The following is a 19,870-nucleotide window of genomic DNA, read 5'->3' as shown; positions in this document are numbered from 1 at the left end:
GTCTGACCCCCTAGAGGGTGAGACTGGCTACCCAAACCTGCCTGCTGAGCTAAAATATGCCTTATGCAGCAGGAGAACAAAAGTCAGCAAAAAAGGTCCGAGGAGCCTGACAGAGCCATGAGGGCACAGTCTCCGCGGATGCAGGCACTGGCAAATCTAAGCGCACTGCTTCATCTGCCCCCCCGACCCTCTACTTTGGTTGGGTGGGCCGGAGAATATGCAGAGGCAAATCTCCTCCATCATCCATCTGAACACTGTTAGGGGAGCCAAAATGGCTGCCGTTCCAACGTGGGAGGAAATTGGAGGCTTGCTGCAGTCCACACATTGGTGCTTCACAGAAACCCATGCGGGACAGCCCAAATGAAGGTTCCTGCCTCTCGCGGTCGCTGGAGCCTCAGATGGACCCTCTCCCCTTAAAACACAGACTGCACATAAACTAAAGCGGCTGAGTCATACCGATCCTGCACCACATGCACAGCAGAGCAGTGAACCATGCTAAAACCAGTGGGAAAACACCCCTGCCGAGTCCCATACAAACACGCGAACAAAAAAAAGGAGCCTGCACACCCGCTACAAACAGGGACCAAAGGGAGAGAGCCGCTGGCGAGACAGTCTTGTTTGTTTGTTTTTTTTTTGGGGGGGGGGGGGTTCTTAAAAAAAAAAACCCAACAAAAAAAACTTTAAACCTCTGGTCAACCTCTCCTCTGCAAAGAAAAGCAAGTTTCCTTACCGTAAACGGTGTTTTCCGTAGATAGCAGATGAATTAGCCATGCTGTCTGGGTACGTCTTCCATGCCACTAGGTAGCGGAGCTCTCTAAGTCTAGTAAAGTCTTTCAGCTAGGCACTCCCTCTTGTGCTCTCCCTGGTTTGCCTGAGACTCCTCAGTCCGTATCTAAGCAACTGTCAAGTGAGAGGGTCAGCAAGGCTAATTCATCTGCTATCTATGGAAAACACTGTTTACGGTAAGCAAACTTGCTTTTTTCACATAGATAAGCATCTGAATTAGCCATGCTGTCTGGGAGTCCCCAGCTGACGTATTGAGAATACTATTATAAATGTGATTTGTTAATTATTGTGCTCAATATGGGAATTGTAGGCGGACAGTTCTTATGAAGGTTTCTGGTGTATAAAACATGTGCTCTTATGTAGAATTGTCCGGCCCATGTGCGCATCGTCCCTTGTGTGTTTATCTAAACAGTAATGGGACGTGAAAGTATTTTGTGATGACCAAGTCGCCGCTTTGCAGATGTCTTCAAGAGGTACTTCATGGATGTGAGCGATGGATGCAGCCATTGCACGAACTTGATGCGCCTTAGGAGTTGAAAATAAGTGTTCTGAACGTTTTTGGTAGCAGAACTGTATGCAATTGGATATCCAGGAAGATAATGTTCGTTTTGTCACTGGAAATCCTGATGCATTTGGATTAAAAGAGAGGAAGAGTGACGAGGGTCTGTTATCCTTGTGGGTGCGCTTTTTATAATAGGCAAGCATAAGAACATAAGAACATAAGAAATTGCCATGCTGGGACAGACCAAGGGTCCATCAAGCCCAGCATCCTGTTTCCAACAGAGGCCAAAAACCAGGCCACAAGAACCTGGCAATTACCCAAACACTAAGAAGAACCCATGCTACTGATGCAATTAATAGCAGTGGCTATTCCCTAAGTATAATTGATTAATAGCCATTAATGGACTTCTCCTCCAAGAACTTATCCAAACCTTTTTTGAACCCAGCTACACTAACTGCACTAACTACCTTCTCTGGCAACAAATTCCAGAGCTTTATTGTGCGTTGAGTGAAAAAGAATTTTCTCCGATTAGTCTTAAATGTGTTACTTGCTAACTTCATGGAATGCCCCCTAGTCCTTCTATTATTCGAAAGTGTAAATAACTGAGTCACATCTACTCGTTCAAGACCTCTCATGATCTTAAAGACCTCTATCATATCCCCCCTCAGCCGTCTCTTCTCCAAGCTGAACAGCCCTAACCTCTTCAGCCTTTCCTTATAGGGGAGCTGTTCCATCCCCTTTATCATTTTGGTTGCCCTGCTCTGTACCTTCTCCATCGCAACTAAACGCATGTTTACAGTCCAGGGTATGGAGTTTTTGCTCGTTTTCATTGTTATGAGGTTTCAGGTAAAAGGTAGGTAATGTGATGGTTTGATTTAAGTGAAAACTGGAAACCACCTTTGGAAGAAAACTTGGATGAGTGTGTAATGTCACTTTGTCATGGTAAAATTGCAGGTAAGGAGGGTAGTATACTAAGACTTAAAGTTCACTAGCACGTCTAGCTGATGTTAGGGCAATCAAGAATAATACTTTCCAGGATAGGTATCATAGGTGACAAGAATCCCATTGGTTCAAATGGCGGTAGAATTAGTTGTTCTAGGACTATGTTGATGTCCCAGGGCACTGGAGGCTTCTGGATTGGAGGGTGTAATTGCAATATCCCTTTCATAATTCTGGATACTAGAGAGTGACAGGATATGGGCTCACTGTTCAAAGGTGTATGGTAAGCTGTTATAGCACTTAGATGTACTCGTAAAGAAGCAGTCTCTAGGCCTTCAGTGTAGAGCAAATGTAGGTAGGTTAGAAGGCGTTCTGGTGGGCAGGTAAGGGGATCAATACCCGAAGTTTCACACCAAGAAGCATAGCATGACCACTTCCTTTGGTAGTTTAGCCTAGTGGATAGTTTCCTAGAGGATACTAAGATGTCCTGGAGCGGAGCAGCGATGTTTAAGTTTTGAAAGGCGAGCCACTCAATCTCCATGCTGTGAGGGGCAGGGAGGAATATATAGGATGAAGCAGTGATCCGTTCTCCTGTGTTAGTAGTTGCAGGTTGTTGCCCAGAGGAATAGGGTATCTTATTGAGAGTTGTATGAGATAGCTGTACCAGGGTTGTCTTGGCCAGGCTGGTGCTATGAGAATCAATTGTGCTTTGTCTTCTATGCACCGTTGGATTGTGTGAGAAATTAGTGGAATTGGAGGGAACGCATATAGTAGGCCTTGGGACCAGTCTAGGAGGAAAGTGTCTGGAGGTGCTCGGGTATATTGAGCAGAAGGCTTCCACTTTCCTATTGCAAACAGATCGATGCAGGGTACACCCCATATGGAAAATATGTGATTTGTCATCTGCTGATGTAGTTCCCATTCATGGGGGTGAAAAATCCTGCTTAGTTTGTTGGCTTTGGAGTTGTTGATTCCTGGTAAGTCACTGGAGGTGGATGGCTCTATTGTGTGCCCATTCCAGGATTTGCATTGTTTCTTTGCACAGGTTCCAGGAACCTGACCCTCCTTCTTTGTTTATGTAAAACATTGTGACCTGATTGTGTAGATCATTATAGTTTGTTCTTTTAAGAAGTGTTTGAAGGCTCGAAGTGCGTTTTGTACTGCCCATAACTCCAATAGGTTTATGTGTAGATTGCGTTCTTTCGGGAACCAAAGACCCTGAGTTTGAAGCTGATTCAAGTGAGCTCCCCAGCCCATGGTAGAGGCATCTGTGGTGAGTACTAATTGATAGAGATGTGAATCGGAACCAGAATCGGGTCGGATTTCAGTTCCGATTCACATCTCTATAGATGTGAATCGGAACCAGAATCGGGTCGGATTTCAGTTCCGATTCACATCTCTACTAATTGATGCAGAGGAAGTCTCAGGGGTGAACCTGTGTCAGTGAATTTATCACCAAAGAGATTGTCAGGTCAACATGGGAGGTTTGCTAGTTTATCATGGACATCGTCCCTGATTTCGCTAGAACGAAGCCATGCTAAATGTCTTGCCGCTACTGTGTTAGTAGATGCTTTAGATGATATATTGAATCCTTCATAAATGGATCTTAACAAGTGGTGCAAACCTTCCTCTATATTGTGGAATTCTACTGGAAGGGTGGAATCTGCTGTGGTGAGATATGGTTTGAGATTTTGTAAACTGTCAAAAAGGTACTGCACAATAAAGAAATGGTGTTTTTGAATTTTTGCATTTACCATACTGGATTGGTAAGAGCGTCTTGCAAAATCATCCAAAAGCTTGGCATCTTTAGACGGTGGTGTATTGGCGTGTATTCTTGCCTTTTGCATTGCCGATTCTATGACAACTGACTGGTGCGGCAATTGCAATGCTGCATAATAGGGAGAATCCCTCATGCGCTATTTAAGATCAATCTTTCGGGAAGTGGCTGGAGTGGTGAGTTCCATGATTTTTACATGAGGGCGTTGAGTACCTGATGTTGAGTCAAAGCAACAGGTTCACTTGGGGAATCGAAGATTTTTAAAATTCCCATCATTTCTTGTCTTGGGTCAGTGAGTTTCTTGGTCTCAACATTTAAAAGGAGACCAACCTTCTCAATAAATCGCGAGTAATTTAAATCCTGTGGCGGGGATGCTGGTTTGAGTGGAATCTCTGCTGGGTCAGAGGGGTAACCCATGGACGAATCATCAGAGGAGGATGTTAAAATGAACTCCTCTATTGGTGTTGATGGCTGCACTGGTTAGACTTTCGGTGAAGGGCCTGGGATGTTTGGATCCTCCGGGACAGTTGGGAGTTCCATTGGAGGAATTGTGGAGGGCGGTTTTGGAGGCTGTGTCTGTAGCTCCATGGACTTTCAAAATTGGGATAAAATATCCATAATTTGCAACATAGCTTGCGCAGCTAACTTAGATGTTGATGGCATTGGATGAAGAGTACTGGGCAATGGTTGCACAGGCAGTACTTGAGGCGTTGGAGTTTGTGGCTGCAGGATTGGTATGCTGCCAGGGGAGGATGAAGGGCTTTCTGATAAATGGGAAGGAGATATGTTTCCTTCTGGATCAATTATGAGCAATGGGGATGGTTCCCTTGGCCTTTTATGCCCAGATATGTTTTTTAGGTGTAGTATGTGCCAATTGCGTAGACGACTTACTCTTTTGCGTTGGATGTGTCGATTGATGTGCACCCTGAAATGTGCGTCAACATGTGTCGATGCAGTCTCAACGCAATGCATCTTTGACGCACTGTGCTCCATGCGTCGGAGCTTCGATGGTGTTGTGGTACGTCATGTCTCCGAGGCGCGACGGAGCTTCATATTATGTGCTTTATCTTTGCTCCAGGAAGCTGTTGGCGTCAGTGAGGCCACGACGCCGACGCATCCCCTGATCCCTGCCCCTGTTTTTGAAGGGGTGTATTTCAGAGGGGGGTTCCATTGAAAAAGCCCTTCTTTTTAATATTGTCCTGGTGATGACCTTACAGAAGCCTCTGAAGGGGCATAGGAGCCAGATGGTGTTGCCCTAAGTTGCTCTATTCTTGCTGCACGCTGGCGCCGTGCTCGAGGAGACATGCGTCCGCAGACTCTGCAACTTTCCTGATCATGATCAGGTCCCAGGCAAATGTAACAGGACTGATGGCCATCAGTCACTGACATAATTTTTCCCACAATTGCAGAACTTGAATCCTGGTCAAGGCATAATAAGTGGTATTTGTGGTAAATCTTTGATGAAAAGTCTGTTTTTACCTCTCAACTGTTAGTCAGAGTCTGGAGAGACAGAGCTCTGCGTGCTTTCAGTTGCGCGGAAAAAAAAAATAAAAATTCGGACTGAGGAGCCTCAGGCAAACCAGGGAGAGCACAAGAGGGAGTGCCTAGCTGAAAGACATTACTAGACTTAGAAAGCTCCGCTACCTAGTGGCACGGAAGACGTACCCAGACAGCATGGCTGATACAGATGCTTATCTACTTGAAAACACAGAGCAGTCCAGCTCAGGCTCAGCAAAAGGCAAAAAGAAATAAGGAGACTGAAACCAGAAATTTAAAGAATAAAAGGAGAAATTATGTCTTACCTGTTAAATTCCTTTCCTTCTGCTATATCAGTCCTGAACCTATGGGTATATCCTCTCATCCAATGCAAATGGAGGCAGAGTTCCAAATATGTATATTTTTAAAAATAACATCACTAGAACATAAGTGATGTATAGAACACATTTAAAATAACATCACTAGAACATAAGTGATGTATAGAACACATTTAACCAGTGTTCTCTGCCTCCAGCCATTGCATGGGAGTTTGAAGTACTAGCTCTTGTCTTTGAAAATAAAGAATATTTATGTTCTAGTGATGTCATTTAAAAAAAAAAATATATATATATATTTGGAACTCTGCCTCCATTTGCGCTAGATGAGAGGATATACCCATAGGTTCTGGACTGGTGGAGCAGAAGGTAATGGAAAGGCAAGCTGATGGAATTTAAAAAAATAATATAAATACATACCTGCCACCCTGAGCCTACAGCCACCTAAGCAGCCTCGTGAAGGGGATGGATCTGGACCACTAGATTTAAAACCCCCGGGGACCTAAGGAGCAAGCTTACAAAAAGGTCACTGACCTCTAACTTGTCCTCAATTAAATAGGGCAGGATCCACCACGACCCAAACACCCCTGGGAAGAAAGGCTTACACCCAAAAAAGAAAAAAAAAATTCACCAGACCTCAGAACTGCAGGTTTATGCACCAGCCACCATCTGCTGGAGACAGAGAAATACTGCAGGTGGCACCAGGGATTATGAAGCAATGTCAGTGAAACTTTGTTGCCATGTGCTGGCAGGGATGAATAAAACCAGGAGTCTGGGCTAATTGAGGTATGTACAGGGAACAGATGGGTAGTGAGCTGCTTTTCTGTCCTGGCTCACATGACTGCAGAGAACAATCCACAAGAGCTTGGCCCATTAAGATAAAATTGACTCAAAACTAGTTTAAGGTCTCTAACATGAAATAGTCAAAAATTCTCTTCAGTTAAAAACTAGGTTGAGGCTTATCCACAACCGTCCATCCAATAGCTGGAGGTAGAGAACACTGGCGGTATCTGGTTCCATGCATGGCATACGTACAGGTGATTTTTTATTTTAATGACAACCCCAAAAACTCTGCCTCCAATTGCTGGATGAGGGGTCTAAACCCACAGGTTCTTGACTGGTGAAGCAGACAAGGAATGGGAGATGGCTGAAAACAACTAAGTAAATAGAGAAACAGATACTAGAAGTAGCTAAAGGAATTTAAAAATAAGAGTAAAAAAAAGGTAACAGGTTAGAGAATATTTTATTTTAAAAAGGAGCATTGTTAACTTATTCTATTTGACAAATTTTGTTTTGAAGATGCAACTATATGTAAAATTATACAGAAACAGCACAGAAAAGTAAACACATTGAGATGGCTTGTAATTAATGGTAGATAAAACAAAGTAGTATTATTAAGTTGCAAAGATCTGATGCTTTTGTATACACATTTCCTATGTTGTAGCTATAAGTGTTCACGCTGCATCATAAAGTTGGGGCATGTATTTTTCAAGGCATCCAATAAAAAACGGACAATAGATTGCCTTATTCCACTCTAGAAAGAAAAAAAAATCTTAAATGAGAAGACATTGAACATAAAAATCTCTCCCCTTTAAATGCAGAATCTAAGTAAAAGTTGACAAATTGTCAATTCTTTGGGGCTGATGTACTAAAGTGTGCTGGCACATGTTTACAAATCAACCTGGCAGAAACCTTATGCACAAAGGTTTTCTACAAACAAACCCACAAAAAAGTTAGCTATACTCAGTAAGGTATAGCAGTGTTTCCCCAACCTTTTTACACCTAAGGTATACCTACATTACCAATGTTGTATGGCACACCAACCTCCATAAAGCTGCAGTGCAGACATGGAGAAGGTGCATATAACTAAAAGAAAAGGTAGGGAAGCACCGAAAGCACCAGTCTCCCTTCCAAATAAAAAAAAAAAGGGAGGGGGGGGGGTAGGGAGTGGCAAAGATACCCATGAACGAGTCATGATGTACCAGCTCCCACGGGTGAAGGGAGAAGTCTGTTTGGTGTAGGCTGCCAGCTCAGTTACTTTAGCTGCTGCATGTAGTTGCCAAAGCTTCTTCACAACTGCTGCTCCCAACACTCAAAAAAGTGAACCATATGCAGTGCTTACTCTCCCCATCTTACTCGGGCTGGGGCTAAGACAGCTGCACTCTGTGCGATGTTTGTGCTACACAAAATGGGTCTCAGCTATCCATGCCCTGCATTGCTGCCCATTAATTACCACACTCCAGGGCTCATGCTGTAGCTAAGAGATCTACATGATTATACATGTCCTCAGAAAAAGTTCCTATCAGTTTAAGATCTTCCATTGGAGTATTTTGCAGCAAGGTGATGAGAGCAGACATGGTGACTTATTTGGTACACCTGGTCAAGTCTGAAGGCACATTAGTTGGGAAACACTGAGGTATAGACATCTTCAGCAAAATTCAGCCTGTGAAGATCTTTTTGCAAATATTTTAGTGCTGCAAGTATAGGTAATGAGCTGCTTTGTATAATTTTACATAACACCTCACTAACTTTGATTTGCAAAACCTAAAGTTACATACATAAGCTTACTACATGCAAAGCCAAAATAATTAATGCTGTCTGCTTCACATAGGAGTGGACCATGTTTTACATGCAAAGTGGATTTGGCAAAGTTCAGCACACATTAGTACTTCAGACTCTCTGCTCACAAATCAGAGCATGAGTAACCAGACTATATAGAATAAAAAGGAGCTTCTCCTGCCTCTTAAAATTTACATATAGTAGTAACAATCTGTACACACACACACAAAAAAGTGAAACTATGGCATGAGGGAGGAGGTCCAGGGTCAGGGTCAGGGCCAGGTGTGAACTCTCTCCCAAACACACACACACACACGAACCTACTCGTCACACTCTTTCTCCTTAGCCATGGGACCATCCATCCAGAACTTCCACCAGTGCTCAATGAAATTAAGGGATTGAGTGAGAACGCATGCCAATCATCAAGGCCAGAGTTGAAGCCTTGATGACTGGCATTATTGATCACAAGTAATCCAACCCGTTTCTATCCTGCTTCAGGATCACATTCTCCCATCTTGTTGCCTGCAGATCAGGAAGTGGTGGATTAGGGTGCAGAGTGGCTGTTTTCTGCTCTGCTTCTTTCCTTCTTCCCTGCAGGCAGCCTGGAGTAGAGCAGAGGGGCTGGAGCAAAATAAAGCTGCTGCCCTCTCAAGTCTGAAAAGAAGCACGGCAACTGTGGTCCAGGTCATTCCCCCCACAAATTAAGCTAACATAACAGCGTATTGCTAAGACTTCAGCACTTTAAAATTGCATAATGAAACCTCTTACCCACTTGTGTCCCAGACAACAGGCTATTTCAAACTACAAAATACTAAGATAACTGGTGTATGAGCACAAATTGCTACCACAACATCTTCTGTGCATTAAGGTATACATCTAAAAAAATAAACTATACAAGCACCCTATTGCTCACATCAGAAATATGAGAAAGTTAATTTCACTGTTATACATAAAGCTACTTTTTGTTCAGTGTCACCCAATATACAAACATTTTCTGGGAAAAATACATTTTAGAGCTCCAATTTAAGGACAGCAGCTGCATGAACTTGAAGATGTGTCTTTGCACACACATCCTTGTCCACACTTGGCACAATCAGCTGGGCAACAGGAACAGCAGCCTAGAGAAATGCACAAGAATACAGAAAATATAATGATATTGGATATGAAAGACCAGAAAACAAATGTACAAGTAAATGAAAAGTGTGTCGGTATCAAATCAGGGGAATCTTAAAACTGGGCACATGGGACCTGTCCCCCCCCCCCCATGTCTCTTCCTTGGTGCCCAGAATCACCAGCCATGGGCTGAGCAGAAGAGGCCCTGTGGGGCCACCAGCATTTTCTACAGCCAGCGGCAAGGAGGCCCTGCAAGGCTGCTGGCATTTCTTGCTTGTGGCAGGAGTGAAAGGGAGAAGTCCAGAAAGTGTCTTTGTGCGAGAGTGTGCCTTGTGTGTGTGAAAGAATGCCTCTGTGCGAGGCGGGAACTGCCTGTGGGTATGAGACAGATTCAAGTCTGTGCACCCCCTCCCCAATCTAAGACAATCTCAAGCTGACTGTAAATCTAAGGTATGGAGAGTGGAGAAGTTTTTCATCCTTAGTTTTAATTATTGGATGTAATGTGTCTGCTATTTTGAAATATTTGGCATTTGGTAATTTTTTTAAACATTTTTATATGCGTTTTTCATTATTGAATGTTTTATTCATCAGCTGATTTGACATTCTTTTTATTGGTATAGTTGATGTTTTATATTTCTTGATTGTATTTGATGTTTAATGAAGAATGGTGATGTTTCTTTTTTTCCCCATTGTTGCACTGCAGAGAGTCTGGCTTCTTGTGGTTTCCAGTTCAGTTTTTGTCTGCCCATTTCTATTTACACTTTATGGTCTCTATAGGAAAATTAGGACTTACCTGATAATTTTCATTCCTGTAGTACCAAGGATCAGTCCAGACTGCTGGGTTATGCCTCCCGTCCAGCAGATGGAGTCAGAGAGAAACTGAAAAGGCACCACTGATATACCCTGGTGCGCCCCCTGCGATCCTTCAGTATAATCCATAACAAAGCAGTATGAAAATTAGAAAAACTATGGCAAACTCTGTGACTAGATCAAGATAAAGATGAAAAGTATGAACATGTGGAAAACGAGGAAACCATACAAAAAAGAACAAGTACCCGAAAAACGGAACCCGAAAAAAAAACAGTTGCGGGACTTTACACTCTTCACTGATATGGGCAGGCGTCTGGACTGATCCTTGGTACTACAGGAATGAAAATTATCAGGTAAGTCCTAATTTTCCTTTCCCTGTACGTACCAGGATCAGTCCAGACTGCTGGGAAGTACCCAAGCTGCCCTAAACGGGGTGGGACCCTGACAGTCCCGCACGAAGCACACCACTGCCAAAGGAGTCCACCGTCGGAGTGCGCACGTCCAAACGGTAATGTCTCGCAAAGGTGTGCAACGTCTTCCAAGTAGCCGCTCGGCAAATTTCCTGTGAGGAAATAAAACCACTCTCTGCCCAAGACGCCGCCTGGGAGCGCAGAGAATGAGCCTTAAGACCCTCCGGAACGGCGCGACCTTGGGAAATGTAAGTAGAAACAATCGCCTCTTTCAACCAGCGTGCTATCGTAGCTTTCGAAGCTTTATTCCCTTTCTTTGGACCACTCCACAAGACAAACAGATGATCCGACAACCGAAAAAGGGTTGGTAACGTCCAGGTACCGCAAGAGCATCCTTCGAACATCCAACTTGCGAAGTTCCAGTTGCCGCGACGCCTCCGCTCCGTCAACCGCAAAAGCCGGTAGGTCCACCGTCTGGTTGACGTGAAAAGCGGAAACTACCTTAGGCAAAACGAGGGAACGGTACGTAGAGAAACACCTGAATTAGAAATACGGAGAAAAGGTTCCCTACAAGACAACGCCTGAAGTTCCGAGATTCGGCGAGCTGAACAAATAGCGACGAGAAAAACAGTTTTGAGAGTGAGATCCTTGAGAGTAGCCCTTCGTAGGGGTTCAAACGGAGAAGTACAAAGACCCCGGAGAACCAAATTTAAACTCCAAGAAGGACAGATAGGTCGTACCGGGGGTCGCAAATGCTTAACTCCTTTTAAAAATCGTGCAACGTCCGGATGCATGGCAATGGAAATTCCGTCAAGTTTACCGCGGTAACAGCCTAGGGCTGCTACCTGCACACGCAGAGAATTATAGGATAAACCCTTCTTTAGACCCTCTTGCAAAAAAGTCAGAATATGAGACACCGTAGCCTTCCGCGACGGCACTTCCAGACCCTGACACCAGGAGTCAAAAAAACTCTCCATACCCTGACATAAGCAACCGAGGTAGAGGGCTTACGAGCCTGCAGAAGAGTAGTAATGACCGACTCGGAATATCCTTTCTTTCTCAATTGCCGCCTCTCATAAGCCAAGCCGCTAGACAAAAGCGATCGGCCTGGTCGAAAAATACTGGACCCTGCCGAAGGAGCCGAGGCAGATGTCCGAGACGCAAGGGGCCGTCCACCGCTAGATTGACGAGGTCGGCGAACCACGGCCTCCTTGGCCACTCCGGGGCTACGAGAACGACGGGTCCCGTGTGGGATTCTATTCGCCGCAATATCTTCCCCACCAACGGCCATGGTGGAAACACATACAGAAGAACGTGCGTGGGCCAGGGAAGAACTAGCGCGGTCCACGCCCTCCGAACCGTGTTCCCTTCTGCGACTGAAGAAGCGAGCTGCCTTGGCATTCAAATGAGTTGCCATGAGGTCCAACCGTGGAGTTCCCCACCGGCGGCAGATGAGTCTGAGTGCCTCGGGAGATAGTTCCCACTCTCCCGGATCTAGTCGTTGCCGGCTGAGATAGTCTGCTTGAACGTTGTCGACTCCTGCGATGTGAGACGCCGCAATCCGAGACAGGTGCTGCTCTGCCCCACACCATCAATTGGCTGGCTTCGGTTGCCACCGGTAGACTCCGTGTACCGCCTTGCCGATTTATATACGCTACCGTGGTTGCGTTGTCGGACAAAACCCGAACTGCTCTGTCCCGAATCAAAGGCAGAAAATGTTGTAGCGCTAGGCGAACCGCCCTCGTTTCCAAACGATTGATAGACCACTTGGTTTGCGAAGGCGTCCAACGTCCCTGAGCGGACTGAGACTGACAGACTGCTCCCCAGCCCGTCAGACTGGCATCGGTCGTGACAATAATCCATTGGGGTGGCTCCAAATCGGTACCTTGAAGCAAGTGGACCGGATCCAACCACCACTGCAGACTGGTCCGTGCTGGGGGTAAGAATGGCAAAGGTATCTGAAACTCTTCCGATTTGGGGTCCCAACGAGACAGAAGGGCCCTCTGTAGCAGCCGCATATGCGCAAAAGACCACAGAACCAAATCCAGAGTCGACGCCATATATCCAAGGACCTGTAAGTAATCCCATACCACTGGCAAGGAAAGGGCGAGGAGACGGCGAACGTGCCCCATCAGCCGCGCCATCCTTGCCCGTGGCAGGAAAACCTTCCCCACTTCGGTATCGAACGAGGCGCCCAGAAATTCCAAATTCTGGGAGGGAATCAGATGGCTCTTGGGGTAATTGACTACCCACCCCAAGGAGTGGAGCCGATGGAGAACTGCCTGAATTGAGTCTTCGCAGAGACGGTGCGATTTCGCCCGAATGAGCCAGTCGTCCAAATAAGGGTGTACCAACACTCCGTCTCTCCGAAGACTCGCCGCCACGACCACCATTACCTTGGTGAACACTCTCGGAACTGTCGCCAGACCGAACGGAAGAGCGCAGAACTGGAAATGAGATCCCAGGACCATAAAGCGCAGAAATCTTTGATGGAACTCTTGGATTCCTATGTGCAAGTAAGCCTCCGTGAGATCTAAGGAAGCCAAATACTCGCCTTTGTGTACCGCGGCGTTGACCGAGCGCAGGGTCTCCATCCGAAACCGCGGTATGCGCAAAGCCCTGTTGACCTGCTTGAGATCCAGAATCGGCCGGAACGTGCCCTCCTTCTTGGGAACGATGAAATAGATGGAATAACGGCCTGTGCGCTGTTCGGCGGGCGGCACTGGCACTATTGCTCCCAGCTCCTGTAACCGCTCCAGGGTCTGAGCAATTCGTTGTTGCTTTACCAGAGAACCGCTGGGAGAGATAAGGAACAAATCGCGCAGGGGCTTTGCAAAATCTAAGGCGTATCCGTGAGAGATAATGTCGAGGACCCATTGGTCCGTGGTAATTGTGGCCCATTCCTCCCGAAAGTAAGAGAGTCGTCCTCCGACCTCCGGGACGGAGGAATGGACCGGCGTCCCTTCATTGAGCCGCTTTAGAGGTGGCGAAGGTATGAGACGCCCCTGCGCGTGCCGGCCTTCTACCACGAAAGGAAGGAGTCCATGATTGGGAGCGCGTAGATGGCTGCCTTGTAGCAAAGGAGGAGCCCCTCCCTGATCGAAAACGTCGCTGCCCGCGAAATCGTCCGCGAAAAGTACCCGAAGGGCGAAAAAAATCTAGGCCTATCCTCTGGTAACTTGAACACCTTATTCTCCCCCAAAGACCGGATAAGGTCTTCTAACTCTGTGCCAAATAACAGTTTTCCCCGAAAGGGAAAGGAACAGAGTTGGGCCTTGGAGGAAGAATCTGCTGCCCAGTGACGCAGCCAGAGTAACCTCCGAGCCGACACTGCCGAAGACATAGACCGGGCCGAAGTGCGGAGGAGGTCATAGAAGGCATCTGCGGCGTAAGCCACCGCAGATTCTATGCGGTTTGCCTGCTCTGCTTCATCCGGAGGCAGATCCTGAGATGTCAACATCTGTTGTACCCAGCGAAGGGTAGCCCGTTGTACCATGCAACTGCAAACTGCCGCCCGTACTCCCAAGGCTGACACCTCAAAGATGCGTTTAAGCAACGTCTCCAACTTCCGATCTTGAAGATCCCTAAGGGCCGTACCCCCTGTTACGGGAATGGTGGTATGTTTTGCCATGGCAGTGACCGCCGAATTCCACCCTTGGCACCCTAAGGAGCTCCAAGATTCAGTAGGGAGAGGGTAAAGCTTATCCATAGCCCGGCTGACTCTAAGAGTTGCCTCCGGATTATCCCATTCCCGGGACACAAGCTGAAACAGTTTATTGTGAAAAGGAAAAGCATGTGCGGGAGTGTGGAGCCCATCCAATTCAAAATCCCCTGGCTGGGCATTTGAGTCTATCTGGGGTATTGGAATCTTTAGTTCCCTAAGGACATGAGTAATCAACGGATCCAATTCCTCCTTATGAAATAACCTGAGAATCTGAGGATCATCTCCCTCAACCGGGTCAACAGGGTCTGTACCCCCCACGTCCGTATCAGGATCCTGAGGGGACGGAGCCTGTGAAAGGGGAACCGGAGCTGCAGGCTGTGGTTTTGGAGGGGGAGCCGGAGAAGCCTGCTGCGGAGGTTTAGGAGGAGCCGGAGCTGGATCCCCCAAGCCAAAGAGACCTGTAGAAACTCTTCCCTGTTTAGCTGGGCCAGGATTACCCTGATCCCATTCCGTTTCGGCTTCCATATACGCCTTATGGAGCAAAAGAACAAATTGTGAGGTAAAGGGATGAGGTCTTTTCAAGGAACCTCCTTTTGCTCCCCCAGGTGGCAAATCAGGCCCGCGGGGGCTAAGGTCCGGCGGGGACAGAGGGGGGAGGTCCTCCCCTTCTTCGGAGGAAATCGCGTCGCCATCGAGCTCATTTAAAATGGCCGCCGAATTTTCCAAAATGGCCGCCGCCCCCGGAATCGGCAGCGAGGACTGCCGAGATCTGCCCGACGCTGCCCGTGCACCAGGGCAAGGGGAAGGGGAGCCCCCGGTCGCGGCTGGCCCCCGCGAGGAGCCCTCACCCCCGGGAAGACACCGGGAGCAAAGGCCCTCGCGGGAGAGCCGGCAGCTGTGATCCCCACACGCCGCACAAACAGTTCCTCGGGGCATTTTTTTTTTTTTTTTAAGAAAATCCAAAAACGGCGCGAAAAACGGCGCGAACAAGGGCTGGGTGACAAGCCACCCCTTCCGGAGACCACAGTGAGTAAAGCAGGCTGGGACCAAATTACCTCGTTTTTTTTTTTTTTTTTTTTGAGAGCGCTGCCACCGGCAGCTAAGAAAACTACCTCACAAACAATTGACTAGTGGAGCCGGTAGGGGGTGTAGTGCACCCGGCTAAACTTTTTCTCCGAGGAATTAAACTTCTCAGGAGTCGGAGAGGGAGAGTGACCGGCCCACCGATTAATTCTCCCCTCCTCTCACTGGGTAGGGCTGAAAGAAACCCCGGGAAAAGGCTGTAGGGCAGTGCCCTGCCTTGCCTGCTACGGCTCCTATTAGCAGTACCAAAGTAGCAGTACCTCATTAGGTACACAATATTACCTTGATCCAGTCACAGGATTTCTCCTATATACTAATCAAACCTGATAGGGAAAACCCCTTCACAATTCAATTTACAGGAGATCAGGACCGCAAGGTTATGCTCTCTCATCTGCTGGAGTCAGAGATATACTGAAGGATCGCAGGGGGCGCACCAGGGTATATCAGTGGTGCCTTTTCAGTTTCTCTCTGACTCCATCTGCTAGACGGGAGGCATAACCCAGCAGTCTGGACTGATCCTGGTACGTACAGGGAATCTGTATTTGGTGAGGGTCTGTGTTCTGCAAGTGACTGAGGTGAAGTATTTTATTAGCATGAAGTTTCTGTGTAGAGATCTATAACAGCCTAGTTTGTTCTGTTTTCCCAATAGGAAGTGTTTTGGTGTTTTAGGGCCCGGTGTCAATATTTTCAGTGTTTCCGTTTCATGGGTAGGGTTGTTACTGTGAATCTGGCAGTGTGTTATGGTATGACAGGTTTTCTATAAATTGAGTACATTTTTTGCAGGGATTTGTATTACACAATGTGACAGAGGTATGCTAATGTGTTGCTGTTACAGTGAGGTGACAGCAAAGTCTGAATACTATTTTTCTATGAAGAGTGGTAAGGGGAAGTATCTTAGTTCTGCTCTGCATCCTTTGTTGTGGAAGTTTGTGAATACAGGGTACGGTGGAACTTTAGATGCAGGGTTTATATAGGGATTTTGTCCTATTCCTATATAAACCCCAGACTTCAATGCCCAAAAGAATCTTGATACTCTTGAATAATTTTAGTGGTAGTTTTACTAGATGGCTGAAACTGGCCGGGGGGCTCTTTCCTTCTGAGATGCCACTGACATACAAGACCAGCATTTGGCCACAATAGTGCAAAATGTTTGTAGTAGTGTCTTCGATTTTATGAGGAATGTCCTGTCTCTGTATTGTCAGAAGTAAGATGTGAGTGTAGAGATCCATGGGACCTCCGCTGGGATCAAACTGAGTAGTTTCCCTGTCAAAGGTCATACAGGATGATACCCTGATGACAGCTGCATGGGAATGTGGAATAGAGATAACAAGTTTGCTTACCGTAAACGGTGTTTTCCGTAGATAGCAGACGAATTAGCCATGCTGTCTGGGTACGTCTTCCGTGCCATAAGTGGTGGAGCTCTCTAAATCTAGTAAAGTCTTTCAGCTAAGTGCTCCCTCTTGTATCTTCCCGGGTTTGCCTCAGGCTCCTCAGTCAGTATCAAAGCAAGTTAGTATGCCATGTCGGAACTGTCCAGGGAGGCGGGTGGGTTAGCATGGCTAATTCGTCTGCTATCTACGGAAAACACCATTTACGGTAAAGCAAACTTGCTTTTTTCATGTAGATAAGCAGCTGAATTAACCATGCTGTCTGGGAGTCCCCAGCTGTCGTATTGAGCAGAGATATAAGTGTAGTTTGTTTATTGTTGTGCTCAATACGGGCATTATAGGCGGACAGTTCTCATGAAGGCGTTTTATATGTAGAACATGTGCTCTTCTGTAGTATAGTCCGGCCCATGTGCGCATTGTCCGCAGTCTGTTTGTCTAAACAGTAATGGGATGTGAAAATATGCAAAGAGGACCACGTCGCCGCCTTACAGATGTCTGAGAGGCACTTCATGGAGGTGGGCGATCGACGCGGCCATTGCACGAATTTGATGCGCCTTAGATGTTGTTGATAGATGTTCTGAACGTTTTTGATAGAACTGTATGCAATTTGATATCCAGGAAGATAAAGTTCGTTTTGGTCACCAGATATCCTGTTGCGTTTGGGTTTAAATGAGAGGAAGAGAGTTGTGAGGGTCTGTTAGGTATGTGGGTGAGCTGGTTGTAATAGGCAAGCGCACGTTTACAGTCAAGGGTGTGAAGGTTTCCGCTCATTGTCATGGCGTGAGGTTCTGGATAAAAGGGGGTTAAAAGTGATGGTTTGGTTTAAGTGAAAATTGGAAACCACCTCGGTAGAAAACTTGGGTTTGTGCGTAATGTCACTGTCATGGTAAAATTGTAGGTAAGGAGGGTAGTGAACTAAAGCTTGAAGCTCACTAACCCATCTAGCTGATGTTTAGGGCAGTCAAGAAGAGTACTTTCCAAGAGAGGTATCTTAGGTGATAAGTGTCCAACGGTTTCAAAGGGCTGGTAGCATTAGTTGCTCCAGGACTATGTTGATGTCCCAGGGCACTGGCGGTTTTCTTGTTGGGGGGCGTAAGCGCAACACCCTTTCATGAATCTGGATACGAGAGAGTGACAGGATATGGCTTCACCATTAGGGGAGTATGATAAGCTGCTATCTCATTGTGATGTATTTGAGCGCGCATGTAGGTCCAGGATTGGACGTAGGCCTCACGATTCTTGGGAATGAGGAAGTATTGTGAATACGAAACTGGGTGCAGTGACGAGGAAGATAGTTCCCGAATGCAGTTTGGTTGGAGGAGGATCTTGACTTCCCATAGGCGGGGGCCCTTGTGTGCTGCTCGATGTTCTGGGGAACTAAGTGTGGTATAATTGGAAGGGATGTAAAGTGGTAAAGAATAACCTTCTTTTATTATTGTGAGAACCCATTGATCGGATGTTGATGTTGGACCATGCTGGAGGAATTTAGATAATCTTCCTCCTACTGCAAATGTCTGAGCCAGTGGCGGAATTATCCTCAAAAATATTGTTGTGTTTTTTATGGTTGGGATTCCATTGTTGGACGAACATGTCGAGGGGCTCTTGGCCTAGTACGCAATCCATGCGGTTGGTAAGGTTGAGGCCTATAATAAGAGTATGGCCTGTAGGTCCTTTGATAAGTGGGCTTCTTGTATGATGGGTATTGTCATCTGAACGATCCAGGCTGATATGGGGACGTTAGGGACAATACAGCTGTTTTCTGTTTTTAGTTTTGTGACTGTGTCAGTGAATTTGTCACCGAATAGATTATCCAGTTGGCATGGGAGGTTAGCCAGCTTATCATGGACATCGTCCCGGATTATGCCTTGACCGTAGCCATGCTAATTGTCTTGCAGCTATAGAATTTGCTGAAGTTTTTGAAGACACCTCGAAGCCCTTATATATGGAACGTAGAAGATGTCTTAAACCTTCTTCCATGTTGTGGAATTCCGCAGGCAGGGTAGAGTCTGAGGATCCCTGCGGCAGTTTATGGTTTTAGAGCCTAGAGCCTGCAAGTTTTCGAACAGGAATACTGGGCGATAAAAAATTGATGAATTTTTGCATTATGAATGCTCGATTGATAGGGGCGCTTCACAAAGTCGTCCAGTATTTTAGCATCTCGTGACATGGTGTATTTGAATGCAACCTAGACTTTTTTGCTTTGGGGATTCTACAAAAACAGATTGATGGGGTATTTGTACCGTAGAATAAAAAGGGGGAGTCCCTCATATGATATTTAATAATGGTTTTACGTGAAGTAGATGGAGTAGTTAGAGGGATGTCCCAGGACTCTCCATGAGGGCATTTAGCACTTGGTGTTGAGGCACTGGTTCGCTGGGAGTATCAAATATTTTTAAAATGCCCATCATCTCCTGACAAGGATCGTGAAGCTTTCTGGTCTCCACATTTAGGAGTAGACCTACTTTCTCTAGAAACTGTGAATATGTTTAATCTTCAGGTGGAGATGCCGGTTCAGGTGGGACCTCAGTTGGATCTGAAGGGTATCCTGTTGATGAATCAGAGGAGATGAAGAATAAACTCTTCCAAGGGTGTGATGCCTCTGTGGCTGTGTACTTTTGGTGATGGCCCTGGAATAGAGGGGTCTTTCTGGCATAGGTGGAACTTTCCACTGGAGGAAGGGGTGGAGGCGGGTTTAGCTGATGTTCTATTGACTTCAAAAATTTGCAATAGGATGTTGTTTATCTGGGTCATAGCTTGCGAAGCTAGCCCAGGAGGTTGATGGTATAGAAGGGGCTCTACCAGCGATGGGGCAGTAGGAGATGCTGTGGTCAACGGGCTTTTGGGATGCACTGGGACTGGATCAGATATCCGTCCGGGAGAGGATGATGGCTGTCTGAGAGACGTGGCTGTGAAATAGTCTGTCCGAGTTGACCACAAGTAGTGGAGAAGGCTCCCCTAGGTCTTTTATGGCCAGAAGTATGTTTCTTGGGCCCTGGGTGCTTTGGCTGTTTTGGTCTCTGAGATCCTG

This window comes from Rhinatrema bivittatum, chromosome 7, assembly GCF_901001135.1.
Source record: "Rhinatrema bivittatum chromosome 7, aRhiBiv1.1, whole genome shotgun sequence".
In the NCBI taxonomy this organism is placed as follows: Eukaryota; Metazoa; Chordata; class Amphibia; order Gymnophiona; family Rhinatrematidae; genus Rhinatrema; species Rhinatrema bivittatum.
The sequence above is the reverse complement of the archived record's forward strand: the minus strand, read 5'-3'. Positions refer to the sequence as shown.